This window comes from Amblyraja radiata, chromosome 30 (genome assembly GCF_010909765.2).
Source record: "Amblyraja radiata isolate CabotCenter1 chromosome 30, sAmbRad1.1.pri, whole genome shotgun sequence".
NCBI lineage: Eukaryota > Metazoa > Chordata > Chondrichthyes > Rajiformes > Rajidae > Amblyraja > Amblyraja radiata.
Genome location: NC_045985.1, coordinates 12,091,102 through 12,107,315, shown reverse-complemented (window position 1 = coordinate 12,107,315; position 16,214 = coordinate 12,091,102).

Genomic DNA, 16,214 nt, shown 5'->3' with positions numbered 1-16,214 from the left:
TTGGTCGTATGCTTCATTTTGTCAACCCTCTGAGACGCTATGTTTTCATGGTTAAAGATTTGTAGTGTTCCCAGTAGACGAAATATTTTCTGTCAAGTGGTGATATTCCGTATGTAATTTTACATCAATGATCAGAAAACAGTCACTGAGGATCAGAACGCGAATCAATCAAGGAGTTCAAGAATGGCTCAGCAGCGGATCTGCACATAGCATGTTCTTTTAAGTAGATTTATTCGACGGGAGGTAGACACAAGTGCTGGAAAACTCAGCGGGTGCGGCAGCATCTATGGAGCGACGGAAATAGGCAACGTTTCGGCCCGATACACTTCTTCAGAATGATGTAGGGTGGGGGGGGGGGGATAAGGAAGGAAGAGGAGGAGCCAGGGGGCTGAGGGAGATCTGAGAGGAGGAGGAGACAATAAGGGCTACCGAAAATGTTGGAAGTCAATATTCATGCCGCTGGGGTATAGACTGCCCAAGCGAAATATGAGGTGCTACTCCTCCCAATTCCGCTGGTGCTCACTTTGGACATGGAGGAGGCCCAGGACAGAAAGGTCGGATTCGGATGGGAGGGGGAGTTGAAGTGCTGAGCCACTGGGAGATCAGGTAGGTTATTGCTGGCCGAGCGGAGGTGTTCGGCTAAACGATCGCCGGTCTCACCGATGTAGGCCAGCTGACATCTAGCTGGTTGTTACCATTCTACCATTTTAATGAAAAGCAATTGCCTTTATATTTTTATTCGTTCTCGCCTTACGTCAGGTAATAATGGAAAGTGGGCACAAGATGCAAGGATACAATTCCAATTTGATATAGTACGCACTATCTAATGTGAGGAAAACAAGCAAAACGCCATCTTCTCCTTTAATGAGATATGAAATGATCAAATATAAATATTATAGAATATATATGTTAATTTATATGTTGTGCATTGTAGAAGAACAAATGAGAGAAAAAGACCGAGGTAAGAGGGGGTTGAAGACACAAATAAGGTTGAATCTGCAAGGTTTTAATTATTCGTGTTATGAACAAAAAAATAGACCAACTCGCTATCCACGATTCATGGAAGAAATTGAAAGGTAGAATGCTAATTTTCGAGCTAACTCATTGGGAAGGAGTTCCTCGTTTCTCTTTGAGGTATAACTGGTCAGTAATCCAAGGCAGTAATCAACAAGTTCTCTATTGGCCTATTTCCTGATCATGTTACAACTAAGAATATTACATTATTCACCGATGACGGAAAGGTCGGATTCGGAATGGGAGGGGTAGTTGAAGTGCTGAGCCACCGGGAGATCAGGTAGGTTATTGCGGGCCGAGCGGAGATGTTCGGCGAAACGATGTTCGGCGAAACTACCCCACACCTCCCTTTCCCACACACACCACCCCCCCCCCCCCCCCCCCCCCCCCCCCCCCCCCCCCCGCCCCCCCCCCCCCCCCACACACACACACAGGCACTGCCGCACACACACGTTCCCCCACACAACCGTCTCCCCCACACACCCCTCTCCTAAATTGAACTCCCCTTCCGAACACACTCACCCTACCACACCCCAGCACCCCAACCCCCACCTCCACGCGCATTCCGCCACACAACCTCTCCCCACCCACCTCCACCCTCACACACCACCTCCCCACACACCCCCTCCCTCACACACTCCCCTCTCCCACACACACTCCGTCCCCCACACAAACCCCATCCCCCACACCGCTCCCGCACCCCCCCCCCCCCCCATACACAACCCTGACCCACAACCCTTCCCCACCCCAAACGAACACCTCCCCCAAACACGCAAATCACCCCATAAACCACCCGCTCCCCACACACCGTTGGGGGATCAGGCCTCCCGTGTGGCTGGGACCCAACGGGTCCCTTAGTCTTTTAGTTATATAACATGGACGATTCCTCTCTGTAAATTTAATATTGTTTTAACCTTTCAGTCTGAAGGAAGTTACAGCACAGTTTCAATCAATAATTTATTGCAACAGTTGGTTAATTTCATGTTTCTTTTCAGAAATTAAACGATTGGAAGAACGTGTAAAGGATGCAGGTTAGACTAAAAACATGTGAGCGCTTTTCTGTCAGTAAGAAATCCACCAGAACATTCTATACACGTGGGCGGGCATGCAACTCTATCTGCACGAAACACATCAACTTACATGGACTTTTAGGATTGTTTTGTGCACAACGGGCCAACATTAAGGTAAACTGGTATATTCCCTGGTCTACTCTCCTTTCATACAAACATTATGCGTCGGTCACGAGATGCATGCAGTTTACGTTTACATTCTGTTACATGTCGTGTCTGTTGCTTTAAAGACATCGGGTTGAAGGAAACTGGGCTCGCCTTCGCTTTGCGGCTTTATGTTACTGGCATATCTGGCACACTAATGTTGTGCAACTGCTTTACTCTCAACGTACTTATTCTAGAGGTGAGTTGGCCATTCTGTTTAGAGGCATCTGAAGGAATGCCGAAGATGGCACGGGAATAACAACCGATATGCGGACACCTAAGATCGCTTTCTGAGATCTTGTGCTGACAATAACCCGGAGGCACACATTAAATGTTGACCTGATGATAAGTGGATTTAAAAGGAAACTGCAAACCCGGAAATCTTTTCCAGAGGGCCTCTACATAATCTGTGGATCTGATCTCGTATTATAGGAGAGGAAATGCTCATATGTCTACTGTTTTCTAATGTTCTCGGTTTTGTTGTTATTTCTACCAATTTGAAAAATGGCATTGCTTTGGTTGCATTGTGCAGAAGAAGAACGAATGCTGCAAAAAACAGGTAACGGGAGAAACCATGCTTACTGTATTTTATCTTTAAAGGCAAAAGCATACCGTGAGGGTGCTCAATGGGTCAGGATGTATCCAAGGGGTGAAATGGACAGTGTAGATCGAGGCTATTATTCCTCACCCTCAATAACTTTACATTTGACTCCTCCCATTTCCTCCAAACACAAGGCGTAGCTATGGGCACACGCATGGGCCCCAGCTACGCCTGCCTCTTTGTCGGGTACGTTGAACAATCCTTGTTCGATGCGTACCAGGGCCCCATCCCCGACCTCTACCTCCGCTACATTGACGACTGCTTTGGTGCCACCTCCTGCACCCACACACAACTGACTGACTTCATCCACTTCACCACCAACTTCCATCCGGCACTCCAATACACCTGGACGATTTCCGACACTTCCCTACCATTCCTTGACCTCACCATCTCCATCGCAGGGGACAGACTCCTGACCGACATACATTATAAACCCACTGACTCACATGGCTATCTGGACTACACGTCTTCCCACCCTGCCCCCTGTAAAGACTCCATCCCCTACTCCCAATTCCTCCGCCTACGCCGCATCTGTTCCCAGGATGAGACATTTCATACTAGGGCATCGGAAATGTCCTCGTTCTTCAGGGAACGGGGATTCCCCTCCGCCACCATAGATGAGGCTCACACCAGGGTCTCATCCATACCCCGCAACACTGCTCTCTCTCCCCATCCCCGCACACGCAACAAGGGCAGAGTCCCTCTGGTCCTCACCTTTCACCCCACCAGCCGACAAATACAACACATAATCCTCCGCCATTTCCGCCACCTCCAACGTGACCCCACCACTCGCCACATCTTCCCATCTCCCCCCGTGTCTGCCTTCCGCAAAGACCGCTCCCTCCGCAACTCCCTCGTCAATTCTTCCCTTCCCTCCCGCACCACCCCCTCCCCGGGCACTTTCCGTTGCAACCGCAAGAAATGCAAAACCTGTCCCTTCACCTCCCCCCTCGACTCCATTCAAGGTCCCAAGCAGTCGTTCCAGGTGCGACAAAGGTTCACCTGTATCTCCTCCAACCTCATCTACTGCATCCGCTGCACTAGATGTCAGCTAATTTACATCGGTGAGACCAAGCGTAGGTTGGGCGACCGTTTCGCCGAACACCTCCGCTCAGTCCGCCTTAACCTACATGACCTCCCGGTGGCTCAGCACTTCAACTCCCCCTCCCATTCCCAATCCGACCTCTCTGTCCTGGGTCTCCTCCATTGCCAGAGTGAGCAACAGCGGAAATTGGAGGAACAGCACCTCATATTCCGTCTGGGGTCCTTGCGCCCTTATGGCATCAACATTGAATTTCCCCAATTTGGCTAGCCTGTGCTGTCCCCTCCCCTTCCTTCACCCTCTAGCTGTCTCCTCCCACCCTCCCATCCGCCCGCCCTCGGGCTCCTCCTCCCCCCTTTTTCCTTCTTTCTTTCCCCACCCCCCATCAGTCTGAGGAAGGGTTTCGGCCCGAAACGTCGCCTATTTCCTTCGCTCCATAGATGCTGCTGCACCCGCTGAGTTCCTCCAGCAATTTTGTGTACCTCCGAGGCTATTATTTAGACTGCTGAAGTTGAGGAGAGGTATGTGTTGAAAGCGGTGACGGGAGGGGCTGACAACATAAACAAAAAAAATGAATCCTTACAGAATACAGCGAAACGTATGAAATATTCGCCATCGTGAAGCAGTGCCATAATTCCGGACAGCTGCACGTGAAATTTTAAAGAGGATCGTATTTTGTTGTGAACTATGACAACCTTACCGAGCGGTAGATTTCCAGCCCAGTAAAATATGGCATTGGATATAGAAGTGAGATCAATCGACTGACCAATTGTTGCCAGCACAATAACCTGGCCCTCAACACCAGCAAAACCAAGGAACTGATTGTGGGCTTTGGAAGGGGTAGGATGGTGACCCGCAGTTAAAAAAAGTGTAATTTTAAATTACTAAGCGTGTATTATGAACCCCATTTCATTCGTAGACTGGGTCATCGTCACAGTGATACAGTGTGGAAACACACCCTTAGGCCCATTCTGCACACACCTTCCAACAAGTTCCATTTACAATAGACCTCCCAGCCTGCATTTGGTTCACATCCTTTTAAACCTAACATGTTTTTTTTAAATATATAGATGTTGATCTTTGTCGCAAGAGATGCAGTAAGTGCCTTTTTTCGATTTCATTTAGGCGTATGTTTGTAGCAAATCAATGTTCAGCACGTTCGAAAGGCCTTTAAAATGATTATTTGACGTAAAAAATATGCTCAATTTAATACATCGCCTACTGTCCTGCCGACTAAAATTTGATTTTCGTTTTTCATATTAATCAGGTCTCTCCGATAGAAACAGATTATTCGCACATCCGGCATATCCATTGAGACAATTACAATGAAACACCAAAAAGAAAATATGCTATTCGAGTGACCAATGCACACTACAGTGTGTTGACTCGTTATACAATTAATCGGCATGGTTTTTTCTTTGAAGTGGGGAATCAGTTGCTAACATTCGTTTCTATGTGTCAGTACTCCATTCAGAACATAAAATACATGCTGCTATCATACAACCAAGATTTTGTTTTTCCTTCGGAAAACTCAAACGCATTATTTTGCCCAGGTTTTGCGTATAACAAATGAAAGCCACGTCACAGCTCTTTTCCATTTTTAATAAGCAACATTAAGAGCACTGCTGCATTTATGGTCACCACAATACGGAATGTACTGTAGGCATCATCGAGGGTGCAGAGAATGTTTCCCGCGTTTGTTCCTGGTTCAGAAAATATTAAATACAAGGAAAGTTTGGATAACCTGGGTGTATTATTTGGAACGTCAGATGCTGAGAGCAGACTCACTATAAGAATATAATATAAAAGAGGCGTAGATTCGTCCAGGTGAAATGGTAAATTCCACATGGCCTACATGTATTGTGAGAGGGAGACAGGTTAAATGTCGTTTATGATGGATAGAGAGAGTGGAGGGTCCAACAACACGTATGTTGATGGTGCTGGACTATGTTGTGACAAAGTAATGAATTTTGGAGCATGAGGTCAGATCGTCAGTATCTTTCAAGATGTCAAAAACGAACCCATGGATGGCATATGTCCATAGCTTCGCCTTGAAGTCTCCGGTTAGAGTTCAGTTGATGACGGTCCAATAGTTCCTTTCGAAATCATAAATGTACGTATCGGAAAGAGCGCACACAGAAATGAAGTCAAATATTTGGGGCTGCATTTCATACAGATCCACAAACACCAGTTAGTAATTCAGTCTAATAGTATGTTGTGGTTATATTTTTATAGGAGAACAAACCCGTACTAAGGAATCAGGTAATTGTATTTACACAAAAATGCTGAAGAAATTCAGCGGGTGCAGCAGCAACCATGGAGCGAAGGAGATAGGCAACGTTTCGGGACGAAACCTTTCTTCAGACTGATAAGGGTAATTGTATTGTCTGACAGGTAATTGTTTTGCCAGTGCCGTACGTGGAGAAGTACTAATCGTAAATGCGTTAAATTCTAATGTTCTTCTACCCAATAACCGGTTCCTCCAGTGGATGGGCGTGGTGATACGATATTTGTGTTGCGACATCAATTAGTTACCTATAACATATCTCAGATATCACTAGCTTTGACAAACTTCCACACCAACATTAATTTGAAATTACACGCGCTCCGTTATATAATAAGCGAGAACTCTCAGTCTTAATCACACAGTGATATAATTAAATAAAGCTACCTTATATCTACTTGACCCTAGGCCGTAACAAGTTAATTGACCGTTCAATCCTCATGTATTATTTTATCTCTGTTTATTTCTAATTATTCACAAATTTTAGGTGTCCAATGAAATTATTTACGATAATAATAGCACATGTCAAAACTTGCTTTAGCAGTCCTGCATAATGTTATTCTGGAAAACTTAAATAACATTTCGAACATTTAACATTAGATTAAATTAGATTAGATTAGATTAGATTCCTTTATTTGTCATTCAGACCTTTCGGTCTCAACATGGATCTAAAGATATTGATGATCAAAATAAATTTATGAAATCGATACTAGAGATCAATCAAATGTTTAACTTATTTTTCACATAAAATTTATTAGTTAAAACAAAAAATGAATCTTATCTTGATTACCGCTTCCAGAAATGGCATCACTTAACGAGACTGTTCAAGTTTTGGGTGAGAAAACGTTTGCACTTATTATCATATTCACCAGTGCATCTGTAAATGAATTTTTTTTCTTCGATTCTCTCTTTTTTGTTACCAACAAAAGTGATGCATATACTATTACGAAAGACAGCAGAAGCCAAGCTGTTCCTGCCTCTATATAGGGTGCGTCGAAAAATCCTTGTTCGAGGCGTACCGTGACCCTATTCACGAACGCGACCTCCGCTACATCGGCGACTGCGTTGGAGCTACCTCCTGCACTCATACAGAACTCCCTGGCGTCATCCATTTCACCATAAACTTCCATCCGGCACTCAAATACACCTGGACCATTTCTGGCATCTCCCTGCCGTTTCCAGACCTCTCTATCTCCATCGCATGTGACAGACTACTGACCGACGTCTACTATAAACCCACTGACTCGCATGGCTATCTGGACTAAACTTCTTCCCACCCGGCTTCCTGTGACTCCACCCCCTACTCCCAATGCATCCGCCTATGCCGCATTTACACACAGGATGGGGGTAACATGATTTATCCTCATGTTTGCACCACACGTCAAATATTTTAGAGGTGTTATAGATAATCTGTACTATGTTTTTAATGTATTATTAAATGAAACACGGATCTGCAGTCCCATTTGCTGAATCAAAACGAAATATAACCACCGCGGTCATCTTCGGCTACAATTATAGGCATTAAATGGAATATCATGGGAGGGAGAACATTCGGAATCTGTGTTGCAACATACGGGAAACAGATCCTAAAGTCACGATGTTTAAAATATCACTTCGTCGCTTTCACTTTATTATTAGCATTGCTGACTATTTACATTTACTAATATTGGCCGTTCATAATTTTCCTTCAAAATCACACGTGGAAAAGAATCTGGTAAGTGCATTATCGCTTCAAGACGGTTATTATATATTTTTTTCTCCATGCTTCGAAACGACGTGTATTTTTGCATAGCTCGACGAGTCCAACAACTACCGATTTTTAATTTCGCATCTTTTCCTGTCCCTTTACATTTCATGCGGGGGATAATTTTTTTTGTTTTTCATAGAGTGCACTAGCATAAAATTAAAACAATAAAACGTCTGGAAAGTTCTAAAGATCCAGAGCAATTCCGGTCGTTTAAAGAAGTAAAACTGATTCGAAAGCGTTAAATCCAATATTTCACAAATTAATGTTTCCTTGTTGTCACTACTTCAGTCCATTTGCAATTCTGTCATCTATATTTGTATGTAGCCACAATTCCCGTGAGTTCGTTCTCCAGAGAACCGAGATATTCATCAATTCTCCCAAAACATCCAGTTCGCGCATTGATATATTAAAAAAAACACTTAATATATTAAGAATTCCTCTAAAATCTAAGATCCATTTTCGCCCAGTCCTCTATTGTCCTGTCCAGCATAAGACCAAGACGGCTAAATACATGAATGGCGTGCCTTAATTATCTAACAATGTAACGCTGTGCTTTGTTCTGCGCAAATATTTTATCATTCTCTGAATTAAAAGGACATCAATTGAAATAAACCAATAAAATACAAAAAAAAAACAATCGATATCTTGAAAACTGTAAAGAAAAAATATGTTATATGCCTGTCAAACAGCATCGCGGAACTCTCTTTTACCATTGAATAATTTGCACATTTGGATTAAACCTAGAGATTTAATAGTGTATTTAGATTTCCTCAGGGTACATCGTTTATGGAAACCCTCGCCCATTAAGCCAGAACAATAATAGTAGAAATTACTTGATACACTTAACGTAATTTTACGCAGATGTTATTTTTTAAATTAGAAGTACAATAAGTTACAGTAATACACACCACATATATCTTACTACATTTGTTGTACCCCTTCATTTTTTGAGCTTTAAGAAAGATAGAAATAGAAGAAGTAAGGAAAGTGAGAAAGAGTCGTGAAAGTGCAGGAAAGTGTTGGAAAAAGAGAGCCCGTTAGTGAGAGAGTTAGAGAAGAAAGTTAAGAAATAGACGCTAGAAAAGAAAGAAAGAAAGAAAGAGAAACAATCGCTCTATTATAAAAAAACTCTGCAAAAAGGGATATACCAGCCATGTTTTTCATCCCCCGTTGCCAGATCCTGGCACCATTTATTTGTTTTAATTACTATTGCACCTTATGCTTCTAGTAAACTCATATATGCAGACCACGTCTTTTGGAAGTGGTCTGCTTTGCCTGCGAGGAGGAGTCTCATATCTTCCAGGTGTAATGTTTCGAACATGTTTGAAATCCACATTTTTATTGTTGGTATAGGAGCGTACTTGATACACTTAACGTAATTTTACGCAGATGTTATTTTAAAGTTTCTTTCGCTGCAAGTCAAATTTATTTCACTTTACATAAAGTTACTTTAATATCACGTTGCAGAAAACGAGAAACTGAAGAAAGCTGTGCGCGGTAAGGTCAACTGCATTGAGTTTCGCCATTGAACGACTGGAGATCCTTGTGACTATATCAATCTCTGAACAAAGTATATCTTCCTTATTGCTGGTAGAGAAATGAGGAAGCTATATTAAAGATTAAACTGATTAGCCGTTCATATTCAAATTAGTGAAAAGTGTTACTTCTATGGCTGATTGGAAACGGCTGCAAAATGACTCGGGTAAACTATGAAACTATTGCGATTTTTTTTTCGATTGCAATACTTCATCACTTTTGGAAAGGGAAGGAGCAACGGATACTGTATATAGTGGTTATCTCGGCTGCCACGCCTCCCCTACATAATTAGAGGGTTTTTGCTCCCCATTTCTCCGTGACCGATTGCCCTCAATGCTCCTGTCCTTTCTTAAGCCACGAAATGGCTCAATTGAGCTCACAACCTTAATTATTTAGTTTAGCACGATCTATGAGGAGTTGTGATATTCTCTACCTCTGAACACGACAAAAGATTAGATTTAATTGAAATATTTTGAACAGAGAACAGTACAGCGCAGGAACAATGAATTCGGCAAACGACATATCTGCCGAACATGATGCCAAATCGGAACAATGACTATAGCTTGCACGCGATGCCCGACATATTGATGAACCAATCAACAAGCATTTACTGCACATGCGGGTTTATAACGAAGATAGACAACTACATGCTGGAGGGACAGACAAGTATCTCTGTAGAGAAGGAATGCGTGACGTTTCGGGTCGAGACCATTCCTCCGCCTGAATTCCACCCTCTGCAGCATCCTGTACAGAAGCACCTATGACTAAAGTCATGAACACTCTAAGCACATTTACTTTTTATGGCTGATCATAATTTTCAACATGTTGCATACCTTCCTTTTGGTCGCAAACTATTGCCTCCATCCGATAATACCCCAAATTGTTTAATGCTTCGTGTGCATGTATTTCCATACATGGTCTGAGATAGTTAAATCTGTTTCATACGATATATTATATTATATACTGTGCGTTTTCGGATATATTTTGCAACGGTCCAATTCTGAAAATAACTTAATGTTAAGTTAAATAGCATTTTTTATGACGTCACCTCGCGACAATTTCTATCACTAAATCATTAGTTTTGGTCTGAAAATATGAACCCCTTTGGTTTAATTCATCACACCTTCCATCATGTGAAGGAACGCCAAGGCTTAACCTTCGTTTTTCAATTCAGATTAGACAACCCTCATATTCAGGGAGGATGAGTTGATACACTGTTCCATTTTGCATAACTTCATCTCCTGATATTGCAACTAGAATAGATAATTTCACCAAAAGAGTTTACAACTGCAATACACATTTGTCCGACTTGTTGCCAAGGCCTAAATTATGACTTCTGCAATATCATTAATTTATATTAGATCTAAAATACCGTGATGTGGATTCAGGTATGTCACAATGCAATGCATTTATTTTCAAGTCTTGAGTGGATTCGATAAATTAATGTACTTTACATAATTGCGCAAATGCACACGTTTACTTTATACAATTAAAGTGGTTGCACAGGTTTGCTTACGTTAAGTAGCGAGATAATAGTTCCGCGGATTTTCCTTCGGTAAAAACTGGAAATGGAACAACATCTCTTTCGGAATGGAGAAATTGCTGCCCAAGGGAAAACAAATTAGACCTCGATTTAGCCATAATTCTAATACATATTCGACCGCGTGCTGTCTCATTTTCACCACGGTTTCCTCGGGGAAAAATGCCACCCTAACTCGATGTCCGGAATATAACTTTTGAAAGGCCTTAAATGGAAGTGTTTAAAAACAGTCAACATTCTCTATGTGACGTCTTGTTATTACTGATTCTACTTCAAGTGTTCATCAGACGGTGATTCTTCGTAGCAATTTGTATTGACTCATGCACACTTTGAAACATGCCACGCCTCAAGCAAATTGGATAGATTCTGTGACAAACCAGGATTTTCTTTTTCCCAACACTCTCAAATCCTTATGGATTCCACAGTTCAAGCAAGCTTGACTGGCATTAAACAAACTCAGACAAACAACCCTCCCTGCGAAATGCAGAAAATGGCGTCGATTCCAATATACATGCTCGGACCCCAAACTACACTTACATCTCTTAATGGCAAATGGAAAATACTGATCCATATATGAACAATATTCAATCGTACATCATCAGATGTAGAAATGTAAACTGTAGTTCATTGGTTTCACAAATGCCTATTCAAGCCACTGGCATTATTTCAACCTGCCTGACACTGCAGACATGAGCCTGAGTCTGTAAGATGCAGAACTGATCTATGTGATACATTTCGGATCGATCGCCGTCGGTCGTTTAATCCAAGTAAAATTAAGGTTATGCAAAACTGACAGGAATCCCACTTCAAAACTATGTACGTGAACGCTAATACCAATGTATTGAACTATCACTCTGTCAATCTATCACGCGGCTCCACAAAGATAACAGTGCAAATACCTTTTAATAATAGTATGGTAGCAACAGGTGTTAATTCAAGAAAGCAAACGGTGGATTACGAGCAAGGTGTTTCGTATCTGCTCCTCTTCTTTTCCGCAACCCTGACACATTGGTATTTAAACTCGGGGTCTCATTTGCCTCCAATCGGCAACTGCACGTGCAGTCAATACGGATTTCTTTAGCCAGCATGGTGAGTTGGACAAAGAAAAATCATGTTCCAAAAATAAACAAAAAACATTTGAGTATTGGCACGCTTACATAATTTCAATGTATAAAGAACTAACAAGTTAAGATATCAGTTGCATCACGCGTTGTATAGATTGCTTATGTAAATCATTTCAGGTGTGGGTTTAATAGGCCCATGTGGGCTACTTTAAGAATATCAACGGTTTAAGTGTGCATTGAGTATTTAGATTGTCTTGGTAAAGCTATAGTGACTAATGTCACAGACGTACTGCAAACAAACTACCAAAGCAATGAACGTTTTACACTAAATCTATTCCGCAAGTAGGTAGGATATCATGACGGGGAGATGTCTTAGCATAGTGTGGGCTTTTGTGTACAGTAGTGTATCGCTGCATTGTGGCGAATTTAATTTGGGCATTTTTGCATTAAAAATCCGTTGGATCGAAATATAAAAATAAATAAAATGGCAATTTTAAGCTTGGCGCAGATATTAACCAAAAATATCCCTCAGCAATAAAATAATGATTTTCCATCATATGATGGAAGAACTCTTGAAATAAATAGGGAATACTACACTTGGTAATAACGAGAGAGCTCCCAAATTTATCGTGCAGAACATAATTACCAAATCATTTGCACATCGATTTCTGCTAAACAATTATTTAATCTTCGAATAGGAATGCGAAGTACACACCCAGTACAGATAAAAATACGGTTCAGTGCTACTCTTCAGCATGTAACGAAATAATTTCAGCTGTAACAATTCCCATTAAAATTCTCTTTTTCAGATGATACTGGATTGTGGAAAAGTAAGATTGCTTTAACTTCCCGCCAAAACTCGTGTTTATTTTCATCATGCATGTTGGATATTTTAATTGACTAGCATCGTGAAACACATCCACCTTAGGTTTAATGAAGAATTAATTATTCTCGTCATTTCTCAAGGGTTTACTTTCTACATTCAGTGGTTATTTGCAGTCGCACTGAACAAGATTATATATTATCGAATGAAAAGCCGTCTTCTTTACTGAAAGAGATCTTCTTTCAAGAGATTTGCCGCAGTCATGCCAATAATAGTGTATTTATAACTTGCCGAACCAGTCCCTGATACAACCAGTAAATCTGTTCTTTACTGTAAACCCATAGACTTCCAAGCGTGTATTCATTAACTAGCCGAATCTCCTCAAACCTCGAAGGAAGTAGAGGCGTTGTTGGGCCTTCTTTATGATTGCATCAATGTGCTGCGTCCAGAACAAATATTCAGGGATACGCAAGCCCAGGAATTTGAAGCCTTTAACACTTTGCACCGCCATCCTGTCGATGTAGACAGGTTTGTCGAACTTCAACCTCCCTCTTCCAAAGTCTACAATCCGTTCATTGGTTTGTGTATGTAAACGGATGGGAATATTGACATATTCAATATTGCTTTTAATATATAAAGAAAAACACTGGATAAAATTATTTGAAGAGATCGGTTGAATGCAAACGTAAATCCATTCAGTTAGATTACAGTTCATTGGCCGGTCCTTCGGTTCCTTCTTTCCATTATAAAGAACAGGTGATGTGTTGAGTGCAGGGTGGAATGTATATTCGTCTCCATAAGCATGTCTGCAGCGACATTCTCTGAACGTATGCACGACTGCGAACAGTCCCTGCACGCAGTCCCGATTCCCCTTGGAACTATTGGTAATTTTTCACTTATTCCAGACAAATATGTTCTGAACCGTTCAATTCTCGTTGCTACAGAAATAAAGATGCGGTACAAGGAACGAGGTAAAATACTCTACCGTTGGCGTACAGTATTATATGCTCAGTAATAATGAACTCGCCCGACTACTTACCAGGTTTAAAGTGGTGTGGGTCTATGGCGAATTAATAGTTATTTGGCACTGGCAATATGAACCATCAAACCTCTATCGAAAAGGGATAATGCGACGTTGGACAAAAATATCATTCAAATGGTATATGGTCTGCAGTCGATCAAGACCACTAAAATATTTTGTTCGCGTAAAATAATAATTTAAATGAATTATTGCTGACACAATGAACAAATCAGTGACTATTAAAGGTAATACGTTGTAAATTAAGACGGCACACGTTTTCGATAGTACCCACGGTCGTGATAATCTGACGGTTTGAGCAATACCCTTGAATGAATGAATGAATGAATGAATGAATGTAATGAATGAATGAATGAATGACTGAATGAATGAATGAAGTCAATGCAATGATTAATGAATGAATACTGAATGAATGAATGAGTGAATGGATGAATTGAATGAATGAATGAATGAATGAATGAATGAATGAATGAATGCAAATGACATGAATAATGAATGCATGAATGACTGAATGAATGAGTGGTTGATTGGATGATGAATTAATGTATATATGCCTGAATGCTGCATGACTGATTTGCCTGAATGCATGCCTTAATGCCTGATGCCTGATGCCTGAATGATGATGTGCATGGATGCTTGAATGATTGACTTCCTGTATATTCCTGCAATGCTGCTGAATCTAGGAATGACTGAATGATGCCGACCGAATCCTGAATGATGAATGAATGAATGAATGAATGAATGAATGAATGAATGAATGAATGAATGAATGAATGAAGGAATAGAATAGAATAGAATATAGAATAGAATAGTTTCTTTATTGTCATTGTAACATGAACCATGTACAACGAAATTGTAAAATGTCAGCCAGTCAGTGCACCATTCAAACATTTCTAAAAGCTAACGATACATACAAAGTAAAATATTTAAAAAGATAAACAACTAAAATAAATATCATAAAAATAGCACGCATAAACACCCAGCCCTACATCCTTCTGTCGATTTCATGTATGTATGTATCGCCCCTGCGTTCCTTGGCGGCTACATTTAGTGCCTTTATAGCAGTGGGGTAAAAACTGTTTTTAAGTCTGTTTGTCCTTGTCCTTGTAGATCTGTACCGTCTGCCTGACGGTAACAGTTCAAACAGGGAGTGTCCGGGGTGGGAAATGTCCTTTATAATACTCTGGGATTTTTTGATGCAGCGGGAACTGTGTAAGTCCTCCAAGGTAAGTAGAGGGCACCCGACAATCCTCTGGGCGTTGTCAATGGCCCTCTGGAGCGCTTTCCTCTGAGCCGCTGTGCAGCTGGTGTACCATACGCATACACAGTATGTTAGGAGGCTCTCAATGGAGCACCGATAAAAGGACAGCAGCCGTCTCTGAGTGATGTTATTCTTCCTGAGCACCCTCAGGAAGTGCAGTCTCTGCTGGACCTTTTTCAGCAGCGCAGAGGTGTTCACGCTCCACGTCAGGTCCTCCTCAATATGGATTCCCAGGAAGCGGAAATCCGCCACCCTCTCCACACAGTCCCCTCTGATAATTAATGGTACCATGTCCGTTTTATTCTTCCTGAAGTCTATTATTATCTCCTTGGTCTTTAAGGTGTTAAGGAGCAGGTTATTTTCTCCACACCACACTGTCAGCTGCTCCACCTCATCCCGGTAGGCGTACTCGTCCCCCCCGGAGGAATGAAGGAATGAAGGAATGAATAAATGGATGATTGAATTATTGAATTAATGAATAATAATGAATGATTGAATGATTGAATTAATGAATAATAATGAATGAATGAATGAATGAATGAATGAATGAATGAATGAATGAATGAATGAATGAATGAATGAATGATTGAATGAATGAATGAATGAATGAATGAATGAATTAATTAATTAATAATTTTCTCGAAACGTTATTTATCTACTGGCAGTGTGAACTGATAGGAGAGAAATAACGTTTCGTGAAAATTATCTTAACATGCTCCGTTTAAAATGGCATATATTTTTAATCGTTGGAGCAACATATTCCAGGACTTTTCTGGGTATCCAACGGACCTTTTCTGGGTATCTATACTTAACAGTCACATCTTTATCTGATGCAGAAGTGGTCGGCCGAAAGATTACTCCAAGCTCTCCGAGAGAAGAGGATATATTGAACGGTAATGCACGATTTACGCATTTACTGAGCCTGTACGTACTCCATGCTATGAAGCACTGTTCACCTCAGAATATGATTCATAACACTCACTATCTACTAACGTGTATTGTATGGGTACTACGCATTGGTTGACTGGATTGTCGTGCACCACACTTCA